Genomic DNA, 23,764 nt, shown 5'->3' with positions numbered 1-23,764 from the left:
GAAAATTCCAGAATGTGCTCAAAGTAAATTAGCTACTGCCATGCCTTGTTGAGCTCCCTCCTCCCTTTCCTTCCTCCCCCCAGCCTGCTTTTAGTTGCTTTGAATTTCCCTTCTGCTCTCTTAGTTGACAGCATTTGCACTTATTTCTGTTAGGGAACATGGTCATTCTTTTTTATGGCAAGGTGAAAATAATTTTATTTTCATCACTTTTCCCCCACTCCTGTGATGGATTTACTTGAAAAAAAATAATGACGGGCTTCACAAACTGGCCTGACAGTTGTGATGCAGAGAGTGAGCTGGCTGAGCAGGGACAGTGAGGCATCTCTGTACCTATTATGGCAAAAATCGATAATGCTTTCTGTAAATTGCTCCTCCCAAAGGAGATGAACAAATGCAGGAGACAAGGGAAGCCATCATTCTGTATGAAAGCCCCTGCACATTTGGACCAGTGCAATTATCAGGAAGGGCTTTTTTTCCTTTCTCTTTTTTTTTTTTGGTAGGGGGTGGAGAGGAAGGTGAGAGAGTGGGATGCAAGAAAGAAAAGACTTATTTTTCAAGAAATGTTAATTCAAGGCTAAGATTCTCTGAAGATTCTGAATTGTTGAAATGTATTGCTTTGGGGGGGCAAAGATGGAATTAAGATAATCTTCAGAATTGTCATATTCTGTGGATGACTTTAGAGTCAGATTATACATTCAGACTTGCCTATTTATTTTTTTCTGACAGACAGCAGTTCTCTTCTCTAATCATCTAGAACCATGATGTTCTATTAATCCTCATGAATGCTGTTACCCTGAGTGGGAAATCCACAAAGTATCACAAGCAGATTTTTCCTGTTGTGGGGTCATATGAATTATGTATCATGTGGTATGAAAGGTAATCCAAAATAGGGCAGAGGAGCATGTGATTCCTGTACTGTTGCTCAGATTGATTGGGAAAATGCCATTACTTGTCTTGTAAACAAGGAACAATAGAGGATATGAGAATCATAGACACTCCAGGAAGATGCAGAGCTTGAACAGAAGGAATGGTGAGAAGTACGAGGATATAGGATGGCGTTCTTGAGTGTTTGCTCTTCCTCCGAAAGAGGTCAGATGACCACTAGTAGATCCTGTGGTGTTTGCTTTTTACAAGGACATTTCCTTTTGTGAACATCCTAAAAATAAGATAAAATAAGATAAAAGTTTATCTGTTAGTTAGAATACAGCATTGGGAATGAAGATCTTCATTACTCGGCATTACACTGTCATGGGCTTCATGAGACCTTTGGCAAGTCCTCCAAATTCACTGAGTCTTGGCTCTCACATCATAAAAGTGAAATTAGTAATAACACTTGTCTTTGTAAAGGCCTTCACTTTATTCAAACAAAAACTATTTAAATGCTTAGTCTGCTGTTGATAGCACTTCCTCTGCCCAGCAAATAACTTGGTTTTGTGCAGACACGTTGTGATACCGCTTCCTGCCTACGTACTGAAAGACGAGCGTGAGGCATAGCTCCTTGTTAATGAGAGGATAAAACATCTGACGTTGGGCTCTTCTATCACCTTTCAGTCTGGCATTTGTTTCAGTGAGAAAAACAGCAAAAATACTATAGATGAATGAGAAGTATATTAGAATTGTTCCTTACTGTTGTTGGAAGATAGGCAAGAGATTCTGCAGGCACGTGCTCAAATGTAAAGTGCCCTGAAGTTCAAAAAGACTTTACAGAAAGACATAGTTGGAAAGGGCATTCAGAAAGTTCAAAAAAAGCCACGTTAGGTAGAAGAGTTCAACATCTATCACCTTGAATTAAATCAAAAGTGAAAGGAGAGGCAGTGGCGGGACACATTCACCTCTTCAAAAACATGTCTCAGAGGTGTGTTCCCAGGAACACAGCTAAATGCACAGAGAGGTATTGGCAGATCTGGGGAGCTATCACTAACAAGACTTGGAAGGGGCTAAAAAAAACTCTCACAGTGGTGTGTGTTGAACTAATGGCATGATGTCAGATGAGATGAGCTGCTTTTCCTGTGCTAAAGAGGGGTGCATTGATAGAGTAAGGAAAAATAACAGGCAGAAAAGCCATGATGGGAAAGAGAAAGCGTTCCAGAAGAGGTATTATTTATTCACGTTGATTGCCTAATCTTTGTTTTCTAACATTTTAAGTCTTGACTCTTGGTTTCACTTTCTCTGGCAAGTTTTTTGTTCATGAATTCTGTCTCTTTTTGGAGTGCTAATAATTGCTTCGGAGTTAAGGAGAATGTGTGAATGAAAGCGTACATTGTAATTCCACTAAACCATTTTGTTAGAGCTATTTCATGGTTTGTTAAAAACACAACAGCTGTTTACAGTTTTTGTGCATCTTCTGCACCATGCAGACATTTTTTTGATGACTGCCTTTTTGTGGTATGATAAGCACATAAGGACTGATGAACTTCTTATGTTGTGTTCTCAGAACCTGAGAAACAGCTTGAGTTTCTTTTTTCTAATACCTCTGGAATGGAAGCCTCTTTTTGGTTAGGAGACGAAAGTCAGATCAAGTTTCTGCTTTGGCAGTAAGAAGCCATGAGGAAAATGCCCAACTGTGTTTCACAGCAGAGGCCATTCGTTATGAAGTGGCATGTTTCATTGTTCCCACTGCTATTAGGTTGAGAAGCTGTGATGATGCAAGTGAAGATGCTCCTCTTTAAATCAGTGTTCTGTCTCCCTCCCATGGAAGGGAAAAGCATAGCTTCATCATGTCTGCTACTGTAGGAATGGAACGAACAATGATTTGTTAAAATCGATAATTTTCTTGTTGTCTTAATACATCTAAATATTTAAAGGAAATATGTTTGAAGACTATTATTATGGTTTACATATACTGCAAGTTTTAAATAATGAATCTGGAAAATGCTGCTGAAAACTAAGGGTGGTACTCATAATCAGGAGGCAAGTCTGGGAACCCAGCATGCTACAGGTCAAGAAAGGGCAGCTGGAAAGGTAACATCCATCAAGCCTATGCCAGCGGCTGAGTATTGGTGATCTGCTTCCGCTAGCAGTAGTTATTCTTCTGAAGGGAAAGCCTTCTAAACAAGGCTGTGAATTGGTTTTCATGCTCGCATTGACAGATTGGGAAAGCAGTTTGTTCTACCAAATTTAACAATGATATATCATTATCACAACTTTGGGGGAAATCTATAAAATCAATAAGTTTGTAGCCTGAACAGGATTTGTATCGCTTGCTTGCTGTGCTGGTGTCAAAGCGTGAGCATATGGATTGAGTCACAGCCTGAGATCAATGGAATTTGTGGACAGTAAGCTCAATAACAAGCCCTTCTGAAAAGAAATAGATGTAAAAAGCAAATTTACTAGAGTATAAAAAAAAAAAAGCTAATATCTTTTCCGCGCCTGGCTGTAAAGTGCTGTTTGGCTGCCGTTGGCTGCTGGTACTTTGAAAGCTGTCTAGGGTATGTGCTTGCAATGCTGAGTGCTGCTGCTGCTCTCTAGTTCCATGCATTGCATGTACAGTTGGATGCTTCTGTTTGTAGGGCTTGTATTAGGAAACTAGCCAAGAATAGGAGGAGGGGGAAAAATAGCCCTTTATATTGTAAACTGAATAAAGAATAAAAACAGTCAGTGTGTCTGCTGGGGAAAGACCATGGTGGCTTTATTTACTTTGTACTGGCAGGGCTTGCTAATGGAGAAAAATAAAAAGGCATAATTAAATAGTTTAATGAATTCGCAGCTCTTTTGTTTGAGTGGGGCTGGGAATGCATGTTCCAGAGGGCCTCACAAAGAGCTCGGCTGGTAGTGAGTTAAAAGTAGGAAATCAGTCCTTTGAAGGCATTTTTATACTTCATTATCCCAGCATGTAAAATGACTTGTACTAAACGATTGAGGATTTTTTTTCTCTCTCTCTTTCTCTCTTCTTTCTCTAAACAAAGGAGAGCATCAGGGCGGCAGGAGCATAATTCCCCTCAGTGTCCTAGAGCCAATAGATCAGCTTGTCAGCGAATTGGTGGGCCTGTACTTATGTTTCAGTAAAATATAGGGCTCTGGGAAACTAGTGAACAACGAAACCACAAGCCAACCACCACAGAAACACACACACTTTAAGAGATCCTGGGGGAACAGGGTTGGTAAGACCTCCCTTTTCACCTCAATACTTTGTAGTAGGCATATATTCACTTTTAAAGGTTTTTTTATTGTTTATTTTTTTAATGTGCAATCAAAAGAATGTTACAGTTTCCCCCCTTTTTTCTTTGTTGCTAAGGATTAGTAAAACTGGATAGGCTAAGGTATATTTCCTTCCTCACAGTATGCCAAGTATGTAGGATTTTAATGAAAGTAACTGTTCTTGGATATTTGTCCACTGCTGTGCACACTTCAGTGATCACAAAGGTGAGAGGACTTCTGCCCTGCAAAGAGGCGGCTGCATGTGTAGCAGGTACCGTGCCAGGCTTGGATCGTCCGGCAGCACATCCGCAGCCCTGGTTTTGCAGCGTGGGCTCTCTAATACACATCAGTCAGTCTTTGACTGTGGCTTTTCAGGCGTTAGATCTTTGGGCTCCACAGTTCAGGCGGTGGAGCCCACCCATCACCTGCAGCATCCCCGGATGACTCAGTCCCGAGAGCCCCAAAGGGTAAATGCTCCATCTCACGCCACCTGCCAGCGGAGATTAGCTTTGAGTCATTGCTCCCTGTTGTTGCGCTGGCATTTGTCTTAATGGTGCGATCATACTGCTCTGTAGGGAGACCACAAAGTCTCCAACCTTCCCAGGGCTTTACCTAATGAATTAATTTCATTAAAAGAGAGGGTACGTTGCAGTGCTGAGTAAGAATATGGGTATTTCCAATTAAACAAGATGGCAGTGTAAGACTGATCTGAATTGAATTTGGGGATTGTTTAGATCCACGTACTCTGCAGTACACCAGCATTGTGTTTAGCAGTCTTTTTGATACTATTTGTTGTTAGATAATAGATTTACCTTTTTGGTCATTGTGGCCATTTTGTCGTATGGACGTTACGAGGTGGTCATTCCGTGCGGTAGAAGGAAGGACTCACAAGAACAATCTTTACTAACAAATGAAGATGCATTTCACCACTGTGTCCTCCCTGGGCAAACCCCCTGGCTTTGATTTCACCTGGCTGCTGGAACTGGTCAAATTCTGCATGCGTGTGAGAGCCAGCTGCAAACAGCAGGGAGTTTCCCTCCAGGACCTCATCTGGCCCCTGTGCTGGTATTTACAAAGCATTCCCTGGTTTTAACAGCTTGAGTTTGCTTATAAACAACACTAACTGTTTGTTTCTTGTTAAAGTTTACCTCATAAACAAATTTTACTGTGTGAGTTCAAGCCAATAATTGTTTAATCCTGACTTGCTCGTACCCATAGTACAGTGACTGTAAAGCTGCGGTTGACACTTTATGGAATTTTTCTGCTGCTCTCCGCCATGAGCGCGATGCCGCGAGCTCCGGTCGCAGGGACGTCCGCGAGCCCCGCGCCTGGGGGGCCGGGCTGGCCTCTTGGCTGGGGATCCGCCAGCAGTTACCAGCGGTGGCACTGCCCCAGCTGCACTTTGCTCTCACTGGGAAGAACTAAAACAGGGAAAGCCTCAGAAGAAATGAAGTCCAAAATAAAATCTTCCTCCTATTTCTGAAGTTTAACTTACTTTATGATGCAAGGGTGAAGCTATACAGTTATTTACAACCAACGGCAGTCCATATGGCCCCTCTTGCTGAGTAGCAGGGAAATGCTGGGGAAGTGACTGCTTCTATTGATTAGCGAGACACGAGAGAGTTAGAGACCCTCAGCACTGCCACTTAAAGTGGGCAGGAAACCCAAATTGACCAGTAATAAAGTGTTTGAGGTTGTACGAGGTGGCTCCTGGGGACACTGCCTTCTCAGAGTGGGGATGCTAGGGGTGGAAAGCTGTCAATTATCCTTGTTTGATGCGGACTAAGTAAACATGCTGTTAAAGTGGCCTATTAAATGTGAGGGAAAATGTGCTGGGGCTGGGTCCCGTGCAAAACAGTTTTTGCAAATTCGGAAGGGTGGATGGTCTTGGACCCCCAAAGAAAGGGGCACTACCATCAGCCTAGGAATCAGAGCTTTTGTTTCCCCTTTTCTCTCTTTTTTTTGGTATGGCCTCTGGTTACAGACAGAAGAAAAGTTAAAATTGTTAGTCCCACAAGTACTAATAGTGTAAGACACTAAATTCTTGTTGCAATATATACTGCTGTGCAGAATGAATATGTAAGAGGGACATAGAAAGCTAAGATATAACTACTTGGGATGTCACAGGTAAGAGGCTAGCAGGCTTCTTAGATCAGTGCATAATTAAAAGCTAAGAATAATCAATGACAATGAATATCTCAGATGTTCAGCGCTGGAATTACAGGGAATTATTCAGAGCTGAAGTCTGGATAATTACATAAATGGAATCTTTTTATAAAGTGCAACATATCCCAGAGCAGAGGGTGCATGCAAGGTATAAGAAACCACCTTGCAGATTGCTAAGGAGGTGAGTATCGAAGTATAGCAGGAGCATGTAGTGATAAAATCAGAGAGGCCAAATCATAAGCTGGGAAGCAGCTAGTGCTTCATAAAAGTAGCAAAAATAATGGTACTAAGAACAATAGTAGGAATAGGAAAATAAATAAAAGTATAGGATCTTCATTCAGTGGAGAGCAAATGATAGTTTTCAGATAGCCAAATGCTTTTGAAGGAACAAGGAATGTGAAATACTGGAAGACAATGTAGTGTCTTTAGCTTAAGTAGGAGTTTAGATGAGTTATAGACCAGTCAACTAAATTCAAGTTTCTGCAAAAATTATGGAACAAATAATCAAGCTATTTGCAAGCAATTGGAAGATGACAAGGAAATGAATAATGAACAAAATGTACAGATTTATTGGAGAAAATATTGTATACCCAACACAACGGCTTCTGTGACAGAGTAGCAGCTATGGACAGGGAAGAAGCAGCAGGTGTCATGTATCTTGAGTTTAGGGAAGTTCTTGACACTGTCTCACATGACTTGCTTATTTATAAGCAAGCTAAGGAAATGTGGTTTATATGAGTGTAGATGTACAACTGGCAGAAGAATTGTATTTAGGGCGTACTTACCAGTGTCAAAATGGAAGGAGGTATAAAATGAGGTTTGGCAAGGGCTCGCCCTGACCCTGGGTCTCTGCAGTGTTTGCTCTAATGAGCTGAATCGTAAAGTAGAAAACATACTTTCTGAATTTCAGGCAATAGAAAACTGAGATGTTGAGTACATTCCATGCTAGGAGTACAATTCAAAGTAATCTGATAAGAGGGGGAGATCACCATTTCATTCAGAAAAACAGAATGAAATTCTGTAGGGAGAACATGTGCACAAAAAGTGTAATGAGTTAACTAATAGTAGATTCTTGGCCAACTGTCCTGCTGCTAGTTTCAAACCTCCAGTCATTCTTCTGCTTTGAGAACTGAAGTTATTGTAACATGCAGACAAATACAAATGAATATTAAAAACAGATTTTTAAAAAAAAAAAAAAAAGAAAAATTGCTCAAAGCATAGATAAGGAATCATTTGCATGAAACAAGTTTTCCTCTAAAGAATTTGTCTAGATACTCTACAGTGTTTTATTAACATCGTCTATGTGGTACAGACATGCTAATGACAAAAGCAAAATAAAATAGAGATTCAGGAGTCATTACTAAACTGTGTTGAGGTACCCCAGCCTGGACTTTGTGTACACACTTATGGCTATGTCAAGAAGAAACAGCAAAAAGTTGTTGTTTTGTTTTTTCAGAAAAAAGTGTTTTCCTGCTTATTGAAATAGCTTTTTGAAAACACAATTTCTAAAGTAAACGTAATATGTATATAATGTAAATGTAATACATAAAATCATTTTTTTCACTTCTAACTCGGTTAACCTGAGTAAGAGCTTTGCTCATGGTTTTGACAATGTGATTGACTTATAACAAAAACACTCAACAGCTTTAATGCCTGTTCAATTAACCCTCCTTATTCTCCTTTCTGAAAGGCACTAGCACTGCAAAAGTTAAAAAAAAAAAAAGTTTGTCAGAGGTCTCCAGTTGTTGCTTCTGCATATTTTCATTATTTTTGACCTTCATCTATTCTTCACTTTTTTTCCTCGTTGTATTCAGAGGTCAGTCAGGAAGATCCAAAACAGTTCAAACCAAATACCTCAAAAATCTTCCTGCTGAACACTGGGTCCAACAAGAATTCCCGGTGTTCTTACTTTCAGGTGTAGCCGTGTAGGTACTGAACGAATGGCATTTGAGGAGAGAGTAGAACGATAACACAGATAACCACCAAAACATTTCTTGTCTTCTTCTAAAGCATCTGGGATGAACCTGTGTGAGACAGAATGATGGCTCCTCGCTGCTGGCATCCTTTCTTGGTGTGCTTCATATTTTACCTGTGCCTCACATGTAATAAATTTCTTTGATAGATATTTCCCATTGTGCACACAAGATAGCAAAGATACTCAGACGTATTCTACAACTGAATTTTCACTTCTGACTAATCCCCAAAGAGATGAAATTCAGATTCTCTCAATGCCTAAGCCTTCATCACTGCTGTGGTGGAGAGATTTTTTTGGGGAAACGGAAATGTAAAATTTTTATTTGCATTGCTCCACTCTGTCCGTTTTGGTGCTATACATTCCCCATCACAATAAACATTCGGATTTGCTAATAACAGGACTCCTTCAAAATTGTTTAAGCTTTGTGTTTTATTGGATCCTCAAGCTAGAAAATGATCTGTTGGCGATCTTTTTCAGTTTACCTGTGCCCATCTACTCTGGTTTTGTTTGCTCATTTGAAAGTATGGTCTAACATCTACCATGAACCCCCTGAGATCCTTAAATCTTTTTGTTGCATGAAGCAATTCAGTTAGACACAGGCAGTCAATGACACTTTCTTACTTATTATTAATTTGTTACAGGCAAAATTCCATCTCTTTTTTTTATTATGTTTGTGGTACTATGGACTTTCTCGGTTTTTCCTCTTCACTGCACCCCAAAAGCTCACTTCAGCAATATGAAGTGAACCATGCTTCTAGTGTTATTAAGTAATATTCCTTACTACAAAAAAGAGCAGGGCTCCTTTTAATGACTGCTTTAATGCTACCAGTTCAAGTCACTATCTAGGGAGCCCCTTTTCTTTTGTTCATAATGAGGAACACCTCATTTGCACTGTCCCTAGATTTATGGAAGGACAGGAAAAAAACTTCAATTTATTACATCTTAAATGAACTGCTCCCAAAGCAAAAACAAAAAGGGTAGTAAACTGGTGCCTCTGCACTATATAGTTTGATTTTTATTGAGCTGTATAGTAATGTTCTGCCTCACCTAAGAAGGGTGAGCATGGGCTATAATTACCTCTTGTGAACCCCATTTCCTGATAACCTCACTGGCCTCTACCTCTTCAGGATGTTGAATCTGTCAGTTACGGTATTTTATTTGTTCTTACTGATGGTGCTGTACATAGTTAGAACCAAGGAAGCTCATTTGATAGCTCATTTACTTCCAAAAAAAAAGGGGGGGGGGGATGCTCCCTGAATTTGTAACCAAAAAGATATTCCAGTTCTGTGGATTTCATTCTGATGTAGAATTTCTGCTGATTCTCTCTCCTTTTGCACATCCTAACCTTCTTTTCTCCATCTGTACAATCAGTTCACTTCTTTGGCAGATATTCTTGCATACCCTAGGAGTCAGATAAAGAGAAAACAGGTTTTAATTGATGAAATCCAAGTTTTAGAAAAGAGTTTTAAGGTCGAAGTCTTTCTTTGTAAGTGAATAGAGACAGGCAATAATAGCTGTGTTCTTGGTATGAGATTAAATTCACTGTCTCTTGTGCAAGATGAATTGACATAACGGTGTTATCCCTTGCTTTCTGACTTAGGAAAAAATGTACTAATTCCTTATAGTTTTTATATTTTTTTCTTTACAGGAATGCTTTGAATAAGCATGCCAGTGTCTTCGATGTGACAAATTTAAAATCAAATTTGAGGTGTGAGAATAAGTTTTTTTTAAAACTTTAGCTTGTGTACTTCTTTGCATTCAGAAATGTGGAGCTACCTAAAACATATTTTTCAGATAGATAGCAGCAACCTAAAATTTTTTGTCTAACCTATGGCAAAAAGCAGAAATCAATAATAAATGATCCGGTGTCGTCTTGGTTTTGCTCTGTGTGAGAGTGTTTTCTCTGTAGTTCAAAGGTTATAGAATTTATAGCAGACAAATTCTAGCTACAAATGATACTTCTAGCATTTTGCAGGAAATCTTAAAACCTTTTTATTTATTTCCTTTTCTACAAGAGTCAAATAAGAGGCTTTTACATACCAAGTCAAGGTTTTTTTAGACTTAAACTTCAGAATATTTTCAATATCTGCAACATTATCTTTTGAATAATAATTACCTCTTATATTAAATTATAAGACAGCAGGATTCAGGATTAGATCTCTGCATATTATTCTAGTGAAGGAAATTATGACAGGGGTCATTTTTTAGAATTATGTAGGAGGGTAAAAGGTCCCAGGCAGCATTAGAAGGGAAGGCGTTTATAATTAAATTGTAATTTAGGCCTATGATTTATAGTTTTCTCAATGAAAAATTTGGTGCTGTAGAGAGATCCTAGGAGGAACTTTAGTGAGATACAACTTAATGAAATAATAAAAAGAAAAATTATTCTGGAATAGACTGTATTATAGAGGTACCCGTTAGCACACTACAGTGTAGCTAATGTTCTGTCAGTATTTCCATTATAAACTCTGTTTTCCAGGGGTTTATATCTAGGCAGTAAAATTTGGTTTTAATCTGAAACACGGCATGTAAGGTTTCAGATCAAGAGAATTTTCACAATATATATATATATTTAAATCATTTAGCTCATTAAAACTTATGGAAGTATTCTGAAGCATACAAACTGTCAGTTCAAGACAAAGGCTGCTGCTGCTTTTTGTTGTTGTTGTTCACAAGTTGCAAGAAAACCGCAAGCCTCGTTCTCCTTCCTAATTTGTGTAGTCATTAAAGTACATAGGGTAGAAATGTGGTCTGAAATAGCACTCGCCTGTAGAGAAACAATTCATTTCTATCTAATGTGCAGAGTTCTTGAGTTTCTGTAGAGCAGATGGACATTGGAATTAAGCCTGTAGCATTCTAGTAGTTATTTCAATTAATTAATAAGCTAAATTCCTCCCAATATGATGAAGAACTATTCTACAGGCAGGAAAACATTAATACAGAAAGGTTAAATGATTTGCCAAAGGCAATTGAGGTAGTCAGTGACTGATCTGACAACAGAAGCCATCTCTGACCTGATATCCTCTGACAGTAAAACTGTGTTGGGGAACCAGAATACAGGTGGCTCATAGGTGTTTTAAAGCCATATTTCAGGCTGGGACTTACGAATTTTCATAAAAGATACCTTTATGAAAGTGATGTAGGTTCAGTACCTGCCTTTTGAATGTGATCTGCTTGTGAAAATTTAGCAACTGTGCATGTAAATTGTTTATTCACTGTCCTGAGTTATAAAATAAAAAACAGAAAAAATCTGCAATTGCTTGGAATTCGTGTACAGCCACAGAAAGAAAATGTGCAAGTGTAGTGTGCAGGCTTAAAGGCCATCTCCTGGATTTTACCACACTCATTTTAAGGCAACATGTTGAACCTTATGATATTTAATTTTTTTGTAGTACCATTGAAAGCAAATTAGAACCTGATTCAAAATAAGTGTGTAAGCACCCCCTGAAATAAATGAAACTAGTAAAATTGTTTCTAAACAATTTCTCATATCACAGAAAGATGTGGAGGAGTATGCAACTTTAAAATATACTTTATAGAACTTAAAAATACACTGTAACTTGTAAACCTGACATCTCTGTATAAGAAAAGTAGAGAAAGGAATACAGGTAACCCTCTTCCATTGGAATGGCAAATGACTATTAATAAATAAAGAAGACAAATAATCTATTTGCGTTGCTTCCATGTTATCCAGATTAAAGCATTCAGCTTTAATCATGTTCAACTAACATGGCTTAAGCTTCGTATACCACAGATGCTTATTTGTAAACTGAAGTTATACATCAGGGGTTTTTGTACTCAAATTGTGTCCAAAGAAATGTGGTGGCACTAAGAACAGAGTATTTATGTAGGGAGGAGAAGGAAAGAAAAACATTTTGATGTTGTTTGACAAATACTGCTTGTAAATTTAAGTGTGAAGAATAGAGGGATACTGAATGAAGAGAATTCTTGTCTTCCCTCTCACAGTGTTGCTGAGTATTCAGAAACTCACTGCGTGGATCAGAATACACGGTGATGGAAAAGGTGCATTCCTTTGGTAGAAACAAAAATGCTGAGGAGGCTGAATAGAAAGCAGTGCTAGAGATAGGAAGGAACTACTTCTACAGAGCTTGTTACTATTTGTATTTTAAACATTAACTTTTAAATTGTCCAAATAACTATTTAATACAGTGTACAGATTCTTCCCTCAATACCCAATTTATTGAGAAAACAATAAGCTTTTAAAAGACTATGTGTATTCACGTAATGAGTATGTAGGCATGTTAACAAATAACTAATGTCTTAGAAAAAATATCTTTTCTTAATAGCAGAAATCATTCTCTGGCTTGTGAGTATATAGGAATCACTTTAGAATTTATCAAAATAAAGATGCTAAATGATGGACTCTAGCATCTCCAAAGGAACTCTTTGAAATTTATTGTCAAATTTTTTAAAATTCCAGGATAGCTTTTTCTTTTCCTTTTTCTAAGCTAAAATGAATAAGAAAAGCTAAAGACTGATGTACAATAAATAAATAAAATCACCTTAAAGAAGAAAACAAGGACTATTTGCAGAATTTGTTTTCCCTGTAATTTTCTGAACCTTGCATGCGGTAACTGTTGATTATGGAAACATCTGTTTGAAATCTCGGCTTTCTTCTGTGTAGCTCCTTTCCCTCCGCTTGATCCAGCAGAGAAATCACAAGTGTCTGCGTTTGACTTATCCTTTTGTTTGGCAAGGCACTCTGATCGTATACCTCATTTAGCATCGTAACGTCGTTCTTGGATGAAGAAGCAGCAGCCTTTGTTTAAAAAGAAAGTCTCTTTGATAATTAGAATTAGCGAGGGATGTATCAAAACCCCATGAAAACGTGTTACAAAGTGCAAATGCATCTTTTATTTCGACAGTGTGCCGTTTGCCATGCAGCAGTCCCCAGCGCAGCTGTGGCCGGCAGCACAGCGAGCTCGCCCAGGTGGCCAGGCGCAGCGAGGCCGTGGCAGGCCGGGGACGCTGACGCTGGGCAGGGCCTTTGGCGGAGCTTGGCTGCTGTGGTGCCCTGCCCTGAGCGCCTCAGCAGGGATCGAGCGCAGATGTTCAGTCACACTGTTTGTTGTATTTTGTCTCCCTTACTTTACACCGCCAGGTGAGGCCACTTGGGCCTTCCGGCACCCCCATGACAGGACTCGAAGCAGAGACGTGGTAGTGCTCTGCTGTGTCTCCTCAGCGCAGGGGCTGCCAGGCCCTGCAGCGCAGCCCCGTCGCGGGTCGCATGTGGGGTGCTGAGACCTCAGCATCACCGTGACTGAGTCCCCCAGCTCCTCAGGTCAGGGAGCCCAGCCTGGGGCTGCTCTGAGTGTGGGCTCTGAGTAAAGAAGGCAAAGACCTCTTTAAAAGCTAGGCTTGGAGTTGGCCGAGTCCCTCGCGTCGCCCATCTCAGCGCTGCTGCAGGTGGCGCTTCCTGCGCTCAGCCTGGGTGCGTGGGGTTCTCCTTGCAGCAGTGGTGGAAAATCACAGCTGCAGCGGGAGCTGGTAAACATGATTCCAGGAATGGCACAAATGTTATGAAATGCTGTGCTTAAAAAAAAAATAAAATCAAGTCTAAGGTGGTTTAGAGTGGATACCCAAAATTAATAGGCATATTTGACCTTAATCTTTCTTCCTGGGCAAGTTTAATTATGGCAATTTCTTACCTTCAGTTCGAGCTCTTGTTTCATAGAATCATAGAAAGGTTTGGGTTGGAAGGGACCTTAAAAATCATCTAATTCCAACCCCTCTGACATGGGCAGGGACCCCTCCCACTAGGTCAGGTTGCCCAAAGCCCCATCCAGCCTGGCCTTAAACACTTTGAGGGATGGGGCATCCACAGCTTCTCTGGGCAGCCTATTCCAGTGCCTCATCACCTTCTGAGTAAAGAATTTCTTCCTTATTTCTAATCTAAACCTAGCCTCCCTGAGTTTAAAGACATTACCCCTTGTCCTATCACTGCACCCCCTGACAAAAAGTCCCTTTCCAGTTTTCCTGTAGCCCCCTTTAGGTACTGGAAGGCTGCTGTAAGGTCTGCCCGGAGCCTTCTCTTCTCCAGGCTGAACAACACCAACTCCTGCAGCCTGTCTTCAAAGGAGAGGTGCTCCAGACCCTTGATTATCTTTGTGGCCCTCCTCTGGACTCATTCTAATACATCCATGTCCTTGTTGTGCTTTTTGTACTTAGTATCACCATGTTTCTCTAAAAAAATAATAATTTCCACCTACAATAATTTACTGGAATAGAATGCCCCGAGACTTTGGACATGTTGAAAATTAATTTTTCTTTCTAAATAAGTTACTGCTTCTAAGAAGAGTTCAAATGGGGATGGTGAGGAAAATAAAAATGCAGGTTTAAGAGCCACATTTAAAAGGGAATCTCTTTTGGAATTATATTGTTCCTTTGTGGTCGTAGCCTGTCCTGATAGGATGCGGCAGGGATCGTTTCATGTAAAACACTGGGTGTGATTTGATGGTTAAAACCCGGTGATGCGTATGTTGATTTGCACCAACTTGAGTCCCAGCACTTCTTTTAGCCTTTATTATTTCTCTTATATAACTTAAATGGAGACGTAGCAGTTATGATATCCATGTGTAATTTCAAATATGTACTTGACAACACAAAATGTGCTAAAACATAGTCTTGTATTATTTGTAGCATTAACTTAATTAAAAAGGCTTTTTTCTACTTTCCTTAGTCATCTGTTTGCCATATCTATGTAACCTATTGCTGTTGGTGGCTAGCTTGATGACAATAACTTTGTTTTGTGCCTCAGTTATGCCAGCAGCACTGTGAGGGGGTTTTACTCTGCCCCTGAAGAGTTCCAGGTACTGTAACCTGCAAAATTGGACAGAGTTGATGACTGATGGGAAGAAAGTCTTTAGGTCAACTGCTTCTGTTTTTTTCTTAGTGGATGATAGGAAGAAATGCTTGATGTACTGTTGCTGTCCTCCTTTAAAACAAAAGTCGTATGCCAGAGGAATTTACTTTAGGAAGTCTGCTTGTTGTGTAAAAATGCATTTCTGATTTGCTGGTTATTTGTAAAGAGCTGTTGTCTTTCTTATATGATATATATGATTTTACTATGTTTTACTCTTTCTCCATTTACAAGAAAAAAGCTGAAAATAAGAAATTGCAGACACAAGCAGCAATTTTACATCTCTCATCTTTCACAAATTTAGCGTCTTTTACTCACATGAAATCATTTCAAGTTTACTATTAAAAAGTGAAAGAAACCATTGGTGCCTTAGACTGAAGAAAGTAGATATGAGACATGCTGATGGTGTAGAAAAACTCCTTGGTTATATAAAAAAAAATATTAAACTGTTTTATTCATTCTTTCTGGACAGCTAGTTTTGTGAGCAGGATTCTAACAGAGCAGGAGAACTCATTGCTTGAGTGCACTTACTTTAGTTCCACATCTTATCCAACTCTAGGAACTTGAACTTGTCATTATCAGACACAGAAGGTCAATGCATTAGCCATGGTACTGGCTCTTTCATGTGGCCTTTCTGAAGAGGAAAAAACAGCTTTTAATCTTTGCTTTTATAAAATACTGTGCGTACTGGGATACATCCTAACTTGTCATTTTCTCGTCTGTTTTAGTGCTGGGGGATATCTGGAGACGCTTTATGATGCCACACAGATACACACGTCTGCAAAAGGCCTAATCTGAAGTGAATCTTCTATAAATAATAAACAACAAATAGGTTCCTTTTAGTTATATTAGGCCCAAAATAGGTCACGTAAATTTGTTTTAAATGCAAACGTAACAATAAAGTAAATTCCCTAGGTGGAGAATTTGATGTGTTTGTGCAGATTTTCTGGACACAGTACAAAAAAAGCCAACACCTATATTTTACCATTTAAAATATTTATATTGTCTCCTAAGGTCCTCTGTTTGAAATACTGTTTATAATAAACACCCAGCTAAAGGACTAATAGTCACAGTGTAAACACTTGCCATTTGTTACTTAATCCCAAAGTAGTCTTTATCAACTTTCTTTTGTAGGGAAACTTAGTGGTTTGTGTTATTACCAGAAACGTTGCCATTTTTGTCAGTTCCCTGCTTCCAAATGATCTTATTTTTCCATATCTGTTAATTTAAGGTGTCCTCTTCTTCAAATCAAAACAAGCTGTTACTGAATTATCTGACTGGTAAGACATATGTGCAAAATGCATCTATATTTCAGATTAATTTTCTGATAGATCATAGCTACTTCCCAGACCTAAGCTGTTCAATGTGAAAATATATTAATAGTAAAATGAGAGCCTACATGAGAGTAAACTGGTATATCAAGTCAGTGCTTAAATAAAGTACTAAAATAAAAGAAAAAATGACTAAAAAGAGGAGTAACAGGAAGAAAATCTAGATGTGTGGATTTTCTGTAAAATTGCAGTCATATATCTCAGGGGAGCAGGTTTTTTATTTTGAGGTCCACTGTGTCTTGCAGTTCCACGGGCTTCTTCTCAGGAAAGGTGATTAAGGAAAGCAAGCTTTGTGTCAGTAGGCTTTCACTCTGTAGGCTGTGCACCTCCACTGGAAATATTAATGCAGCTTTCAAATAATAATAAAAAAAAAAGTCTGAGAAGACTACCTGGGCAATCCTTTTAACATTCCCCCTGAATATAAGAACTAATCTGTTAAATTGTGTAGGTAACTACAATATAAAGGAAGGCATATCTGAGAAATACACAATTTATTGTGGTTGTTTGGAATTAAAATGGCTATGACACCTATTGTAATTTTCATACTATTTCTGCCTAATATAATGGTGTTTGGATTTTAATTGGAGTTTTTAAATGCTAGTATAACACAAATAATACATATAGGATATCTCACAGCAATATTAGACAAAGGCAAAATGCTAAAAATTGTACTGCTATGTGTTTCCAGCTTATGTTCTTCTGTGGAGCTAGCTAGAATCTTAAGTTCTGTGTGTCACCCATTGTAATATACATAATTTCTGCATCCCTATTCATGTTCATCCCTGAGATGCATTGTAAAAGTGTAAATCCATCACTAGATAATTTTCAGTTCCATTATTTACAAAAATGAATAGTTAAGCAAGTCATTGTTAGTGGGATGCTATTGTTGTTTCACAGATATAGGGACTGCCAAGGTCTTGAATGATGTACACTTGAATGTTCTTTCAAGACACTTGTACCTGTTTCATTTGGGAGGAGTTTCACTCATGTAAAATCAAACAGAAACAATTTTAGTAGCCTCTGAAAAGAGAAGAAGGGAAAATGGATATTAATGAACTGTTTAATATTCCGCTATGGAAAAGATGCAGTGATTTTGCTGTTGACACTTTTGCATGGAATTAAAGAGATCTGGTGGTTGTTTTACCCGTCTGTCTTTGTTCGTGAAAGACTTTTCAGTGTCATCAGATTTGGTTTTGTAACCTAAGAGATATTTTACCGACATGCAGACAAGTAAAAATCGCTTCTTTTTCATAAAATTCATTGGTATTCAGAACGTGGGCCTTTGATGAGTTAGAAATTTTGGCTAAAGCTTTAATGAGATTTTTATTTAATGAACTTATGTCAGAGATGTGTAGGCTTCATGATTCACAATTCTGAATCTTTTTTCCCCAAGAATATTTCTGGCTCGTTTATTACTCAATATTTTATTGATTTGTGAGTTGAGAAGTTCACAATGAAGGTGGAACAGTTTAGAGCTATAGATCTTTACTGCATGGTCTGCATTGACATGCTTGCTTGCTACATTCAGGTAAGCATTTGCAATTCAAGCTTATGCAGACAGTACTGTGGCAGAAGTTACGTAGGTAGCTGCAGAATCCTGTAATAGATGTGCTGTTATATCAAGTGTCTGCTGGTTCTGTAGCTCTTGTGCGTTAAGACCAAATCTTGTCCGTATGTTAATGCCTGCAGTGAAGCAGCGGTGGAGGGAGAAGTGCAAGGCACGGAACCTGGAAGGCTGGGGTTGCAGACTTCTTTGTGAACTGCTGATATTGTTGTGGTTTTTGGATGAACTTGTTTTGTGATGCAAAATGGCATTGACAGTAGAGTCTTTAATGTGGGAGAACGTGTGGAATGGAGCCTCTACCAGAGGGATCTATAGAGACGGTTGTCTCCTTTTTTTGCGACTGTGTCTTTTTTATTAGGCAGTGCTCATCAGTACATGTAAGTTCCCTTTAAGTTTTCAGCTAACAACACTGTAAGGGCAATAGCTTGTATCTAAGGCTGTTTTTTCAAGAAGCTATGCTGTGAACGTAGACAAGCAGATTTACGTACTTGCTGCATAAATGTAACTAGATAGCCAATTGTATTTATTTCATATTTAGTAAAATATTTCATCATGTACCTGGTTGTTTCATTGCAGATGGACAAGTAATTTGGGAAGCTTTTCACAAGCTGTCATTGAATAGCCTTAGGTTTTATAGCTGTTCCTGTGCTATGTTATTCACACAAGTTCTCATAACTCAGAACTGTTTGGTTCGTGTCTTACCACATTTTGATAACTTAAATATGTTCTGTCACATTAAAAATAATAGAAATATTAAAATTGTTGTAGTAGATTGTCCTTTAATTTATGTAAAATGGATTTTTTTTTTCAGGGACACAACACTTAAATGTTTTGTTAGTCACTGCAAAGAAGGGGGTATATCTGTATACGATCTTAGCAGTTACTGAAACTTTTTGAAAGCATATTTCAGTATCAACAAGACTTTTTTTCTTCTGTAGACCCTAGCGGTGGATGAACCTGGGGCAATGTTATGTAACTTTGCATTTAACTATTAACTTGAGCGTTAATAGTATGGAGTGTTGGTTAACAGTTGTCCTTGTTGTATCTAATATTCTTTACCAATAATCGTTCTAATGGGTGTCAAAAAAAAAAATGGTTCACACTCCTGAAAGTATTTTCCCCTTCAGGTATCAGAGGCCACCCCTGCAGCCCCCCCCCCCGCTATGTAAATTGTGCCACATAAACTCACTACAAGAGGCCACCCCTTGACTTCCACCTTCGTGTTTTTTTTTCCTGTCTGCTTTTCTCTCAACCACTTTTGGGGATTAGACTTTTGCTTATACTGCGATAGCCTATTTAGACTTCCCCGATCATTCATCTTGCTGGGTTCTGGTTTGCGTGCACTTGGACTCCTCTCCGCAGTGCCGCGCTTCCTTTGGCTGTGCGGAACGCGCGGCACTGTGCCAGTGGCTCAGGCACCTGCCAGCGCCTGCGAGGTGGAGAAGCCCTGACTGTGCCAGCTTAGGGATGGCTTGAGCCTCGCGCACGTGGATCCCTGCTCTGTTTTTGTGTTGGTATCTGCCTGATGGAATTGCCTCTCATTATAGGTGACCTCTTTCTCTTGCTATACTTTTCTCTCCTTCAGTTCAGGAAACATCAGTGAAGAATAACAATGTTTTTTACAGCTGAGGTCAGAGGAGTAGGGAAATACTAGGCGTCCAGCCCGGAGCAGAGAGCTCTTTGCTCTGGAGCAGAGATCTGTTATGTCAGTTCTTAGTGCTAGAAATAATTCTGGATGTGAATTGAGATTAAAATGTAATATAGCTCAGTGTTTAGAGATGACAAGACGTGTTTGGTCTGCTTAAAATTGCATGGCTGACTCCAGGACCTGTTTTAGTCCATCTTATCTTGCAAACCTTGCAGTCTCTTCTCTGCTCTTCTAGAAAGAAATACAATGCATCTGCTACTGCTTGAAGCTTCTTTTCCTCCCCAAAATCTTTTCCAGAAAGAAGAAATTTGCTGGCTGGAAGTTTCAGTTCCTAATAGTATCTGAATATTTTAAGAGTACATTTTGGAGGCCAGAAATATGATGAATCTGTGAAAGCTTGTCTGTGTACCCCTCAAGTTTTCCTCTGGTATGTCTATTTGACATGGGTTATTTTAACATGTGACAGATGTTTGAAAGTTAAAACATTTTTTTGGGTGATCCGTTATGCCCTGATTGGCAGATTTAAAAACAAAATTAAAATATGGTTTTGACACACAAAAGGAGGAGATTGATATAATCTATATTTAGTTCCTTTTTCATATGTTTGATAATGATTGGCTCTGCGGCCTTATCTTTCTGAAAATATTAACTGGTGCTTTCTTCAAAGATATTCTTCCATCTGCAGCTTCTGTTACAACTTGGTACCTCCTCTTCAGTACCTGTATCTATGTATTAGGGCGCAGAAGGAAGAGGTCAGTTTGCTCGGTAGCTTGCCATTGTTTTCCACGCGCAGAAGTGCCGACTGGAGTAGGTCAGGCCCCTGGACAAGTGGCTGCGTGAGCTCTGGGGTGCAGAAGAGCAGGTGCGGGCCGCGGGCTGCTCTTTGCGCGCTGCCCACGAGCTGGGGCCAGGCGGCACCGCGGGCGCTGTCCCAGCGCTCTGACGCTGGATGTGTTCCAGTGCCAGCACACCCCGGTGTGGGACCAAACCGGTGCTGTGGCTTCCTCCCTCATAACACACCTTTGCTTTTAGACTAGAAAGGAAGACCATGGGAGAATTTGTCTGCCAAGTAGACAAGGCACCCAAGCCCTGCTAAATCCGTGTTTTTCATTTTTTTGGTGCTAGATACTTTCTGGATTTATCGTGAACAAGAGGTGGAATTAATGCCCAGGAAGTGATTCTTCTGTCCTGTTACACACTCCTCCAGCTCGGAAGTCCTTCATTTTACGGTAAGAAAACCTTTCTTTTATTTTCCAAGCTGAGTTCTAAGTCCAAGTATTTAGTAATATTTAAATGAAAAATTGACAGCTTTTACATAAAATTCAGCTTTCAGTCAAACACAGTCTGAAGGTGTGCGAATTGCGGCCACAGTGTGAGTTTAAGGCTTTAGTGCCTAGTTCAGTGGTCTCAGAACAGAGTGCAATGTTCAAGCATTTTTAAAGACTATGCCAACAATGATAACTTTACGAGTAAGGATAATCGTCATAGTTTTCCTGGGACAGTTGCAACAGTAAGTGATCTGCCTGTGGTAAAGACCAAAGAAAAAGTAGGTGTGTTCTACCTAAACCTGTTTTTGCAAGAAGAAGCTTTGTTCCAGGTCTCTCACTGTCCTGAAATAGTAATTTCTGAAAATAGGGGATATAAATGCAAATGTACATTTAAAAATATTGAAACAAGTGTGTGCATTAGCTGACTTCTTGCTATTGTATTATTGCTTCTGCAGTAAGTTTGCTTATGATGTAGACAGTATAATTTTATTTTTATGTATTCAAATATGCTATACTGTGTATAAGAATATAAGATTTTGTCTTCATTACCTAGTACTAAGTATGTTTTGCTTCTCTGCTCTCAGTGCTGTGGTGACCTAGTTGCACAGTTGAATTTTGTTGAAATTAATGCTGGCTAAAATAACCAATAATATTTATCCCCAAATGAGTTTCTTGGGAGGGAAAAACTTAACTTTACGCTAATAGCATAGACAGATTTGTGGAATCACCACAGCAAGTTGTAAATGATGTATGAAATGAAAAATTCCTGTCATGCACAGAACGAGTACAGCCTTTGCGGTCTATGCAGTCACTGCTGTGAGAGGTTATTTGTTCTAATACTATCTCAGATGTGCCAACTTTTAATTTTTAAAAAAACTCTCATGCTTGCATTTGAAAGTACGTCTTTAACAGAAACAAGAAATTGTTAGAAATGATGCTGCATCACTAAATATCCTCAGGAAGTTCGCTAGGTTTTTGTACGGTTCTGTCTGAGCCTGAAGAACGTTACTTTACAGTATTACATATTGATATGGTGGTGGTGAAAATGTCAACTTTCATAAAGTGGAAATTCTAAAAGCTACATGACGGGATTTGAGATCAAAAGTCCAGTGGAGTTGTGTTTGAGGGGGACAGTGGATTTAAGAACTAGAGGGGAGGTGAGACTGGTATTGTTAGTCAGGAGTCCTAGTTTTGTGTGCCATGCATTTGCATAATAGACGCAGAGTAAGATTCCTTGGGCAGTGTCAGAGACAGAACCTTCTTTTTCTGTTTTCCTTCTAAGTCACCCTAACTTTTCTCCTGTATTTATTGACTTATATCTCCTGTAAGAAAATGAGATTTAATTTAAAACTTACAAGCATCCAAAGTAACATTGTCCTAGTAAGTTTTGTATTTGTATTTCCAAGCCTTTGAGTTTGACTACATTTCCTAACATTTGAGTCTGTGTTATTCTGAAGGTGTAATTATGAAAGTTTATCTAAGGAATATGTGCGTAGGAAACTACATACATATAAAACATACAGTTACGTGTACATAGTTTTAGAACTCAGTGCAAGAACTGTGCCTTGATAAGAAGGTGTTGTTCCGATAAAAGTGTTTGGTGTGTTCAGAAAGAGAAAGCTGGAAGTTACTTTGCTTGGAGAAATGTTTTCTCGTGACGTCCTGGAGCCAAAAAATCAAATCCTGCTTAGGCTTTTTTTCTGAAAACATTAGCTTCTGCTTTTTTAAAAATATATGTTAATCTTACCTTCTAGGTACATCTATTTACAGTTCATTATAGGCTTGTGGTTAAAGCAGAAACTATATGAACTATTTTTATCTAAATTAAAAAGAATCCATTAAAATTCTTTAAAACCAGGAGAAATGACAGTCTAATATCAATCAGTTTCACGGTCTCTTCATTAGTGGTCTTACTGGTCATCTGGATGCTGCCTTACTGTTGGGTCTGTTTTCAGTTTTCCTATGAAATATTTCAGATAGTTGTGAAAACCTGCTATGCTTCCCACTTTCACATAGCTTAGCTATGGCAAAAAAATCTAAAAATTTGGCTGTGAGAGTACATCCATGTCAAACACCAAGTGCAGTTGTATTCTTAAAGACAAAACAAACAAAAAAACAAAACCCAAAAAACAACACCCTAATGATGAATGTTGTTTTGCTGGATGGGAACACTCTCCCTCTCTGAAATCTTTGAAAATCTCAAAGATGCAAAAGGGTTTCTGTATCATTTATGATTCATAAGTGGATCAGTGTTATTAAAATCCACAGGAGCCCTTTGTTCATCTAGTCAGTCAAAGAGCTGCCCATCAGTCACTGTTCTGTGCAGGAGCATCCTTCTGCAGGTTTCATCTGTTTTTTCAATAACCCCTTGGTGTAAAAAAAAAAAATCAACTAATTATGGCACTGAAGTACAAAGATTATTAACTCTAGAAGACTCTTGTGCCTTAGCCTTACAGACATTCCAATTGTGATCTCTTAAGCAAAGGAAGCAGGTTACAGTACCCTTTCTCCACTGAGTATTCGCATATGTGTGTCTCTAGCCCTCTTACCATATAATTTTGTTGTGTTTGTGAATTGCTACTGGTCAGGATTTTTGCCATTAATACTGAAAACAATTAACAATGAAACCAAAGTAATTTAAGTTTCTTAGAAAGGAGAAAATAGTATCTGAAGAAATTGATGCACTTTCACAAATCTTGCTTTGTTATTTATCTTAAAATTCATATTTCTACATTGTGTTTCTGTTCTCTAAAAACATGTGGTACCTAACAGCTTTGCTGCTCTACTGTGTTCAT

At 38.9% G+C, this 23,764-nt stretch overlaps 1 protein-coding gene across 8 annotated transcripts in view; it reads left to right on the top strand.

The window, feature by feature from the left end:
• The window catches only part of ZFHX3 (zinc finger homeobox 3), a 618,952-nt gene that overhangs the window by 175,850 nt on the left and 419,338 nt on the right, over positions 1-23,764 (top strand). For 7 of the 8 annotated variants that reach the window (XM_080552446.1, XM_080552438.1, XM_080552447.1 and 4 more), the window contains one exon: positions 20,827-20,930. The gene's annotated coding sequence lies outside the window, so the exon portion shown is untranslated. Of the gene's footprint in view, positions 1-19,998; positions 20,129-20,826; positions 20,931-23,764 lie in introns of all 8 variants that reach the window. The other variant, XM_080552449.1, reaches the window with a different exon arrangement.

This window comes from Anser brachyrhynchus, assembly GCF_964034855.1.
Source record: "Anser brachyrhynchus genome assembly, chromosome: 12".
Taxonomy (NCBI): domain Eukaryota; kingdom Metazoa; phylum Chordata; class Aves; order Anseriformes; family Anatidae; genus Anser; species Anser brachyrhynchus.
This window is presented reverse-complemented; position numbering and strand designations above follow the sequence as displayed.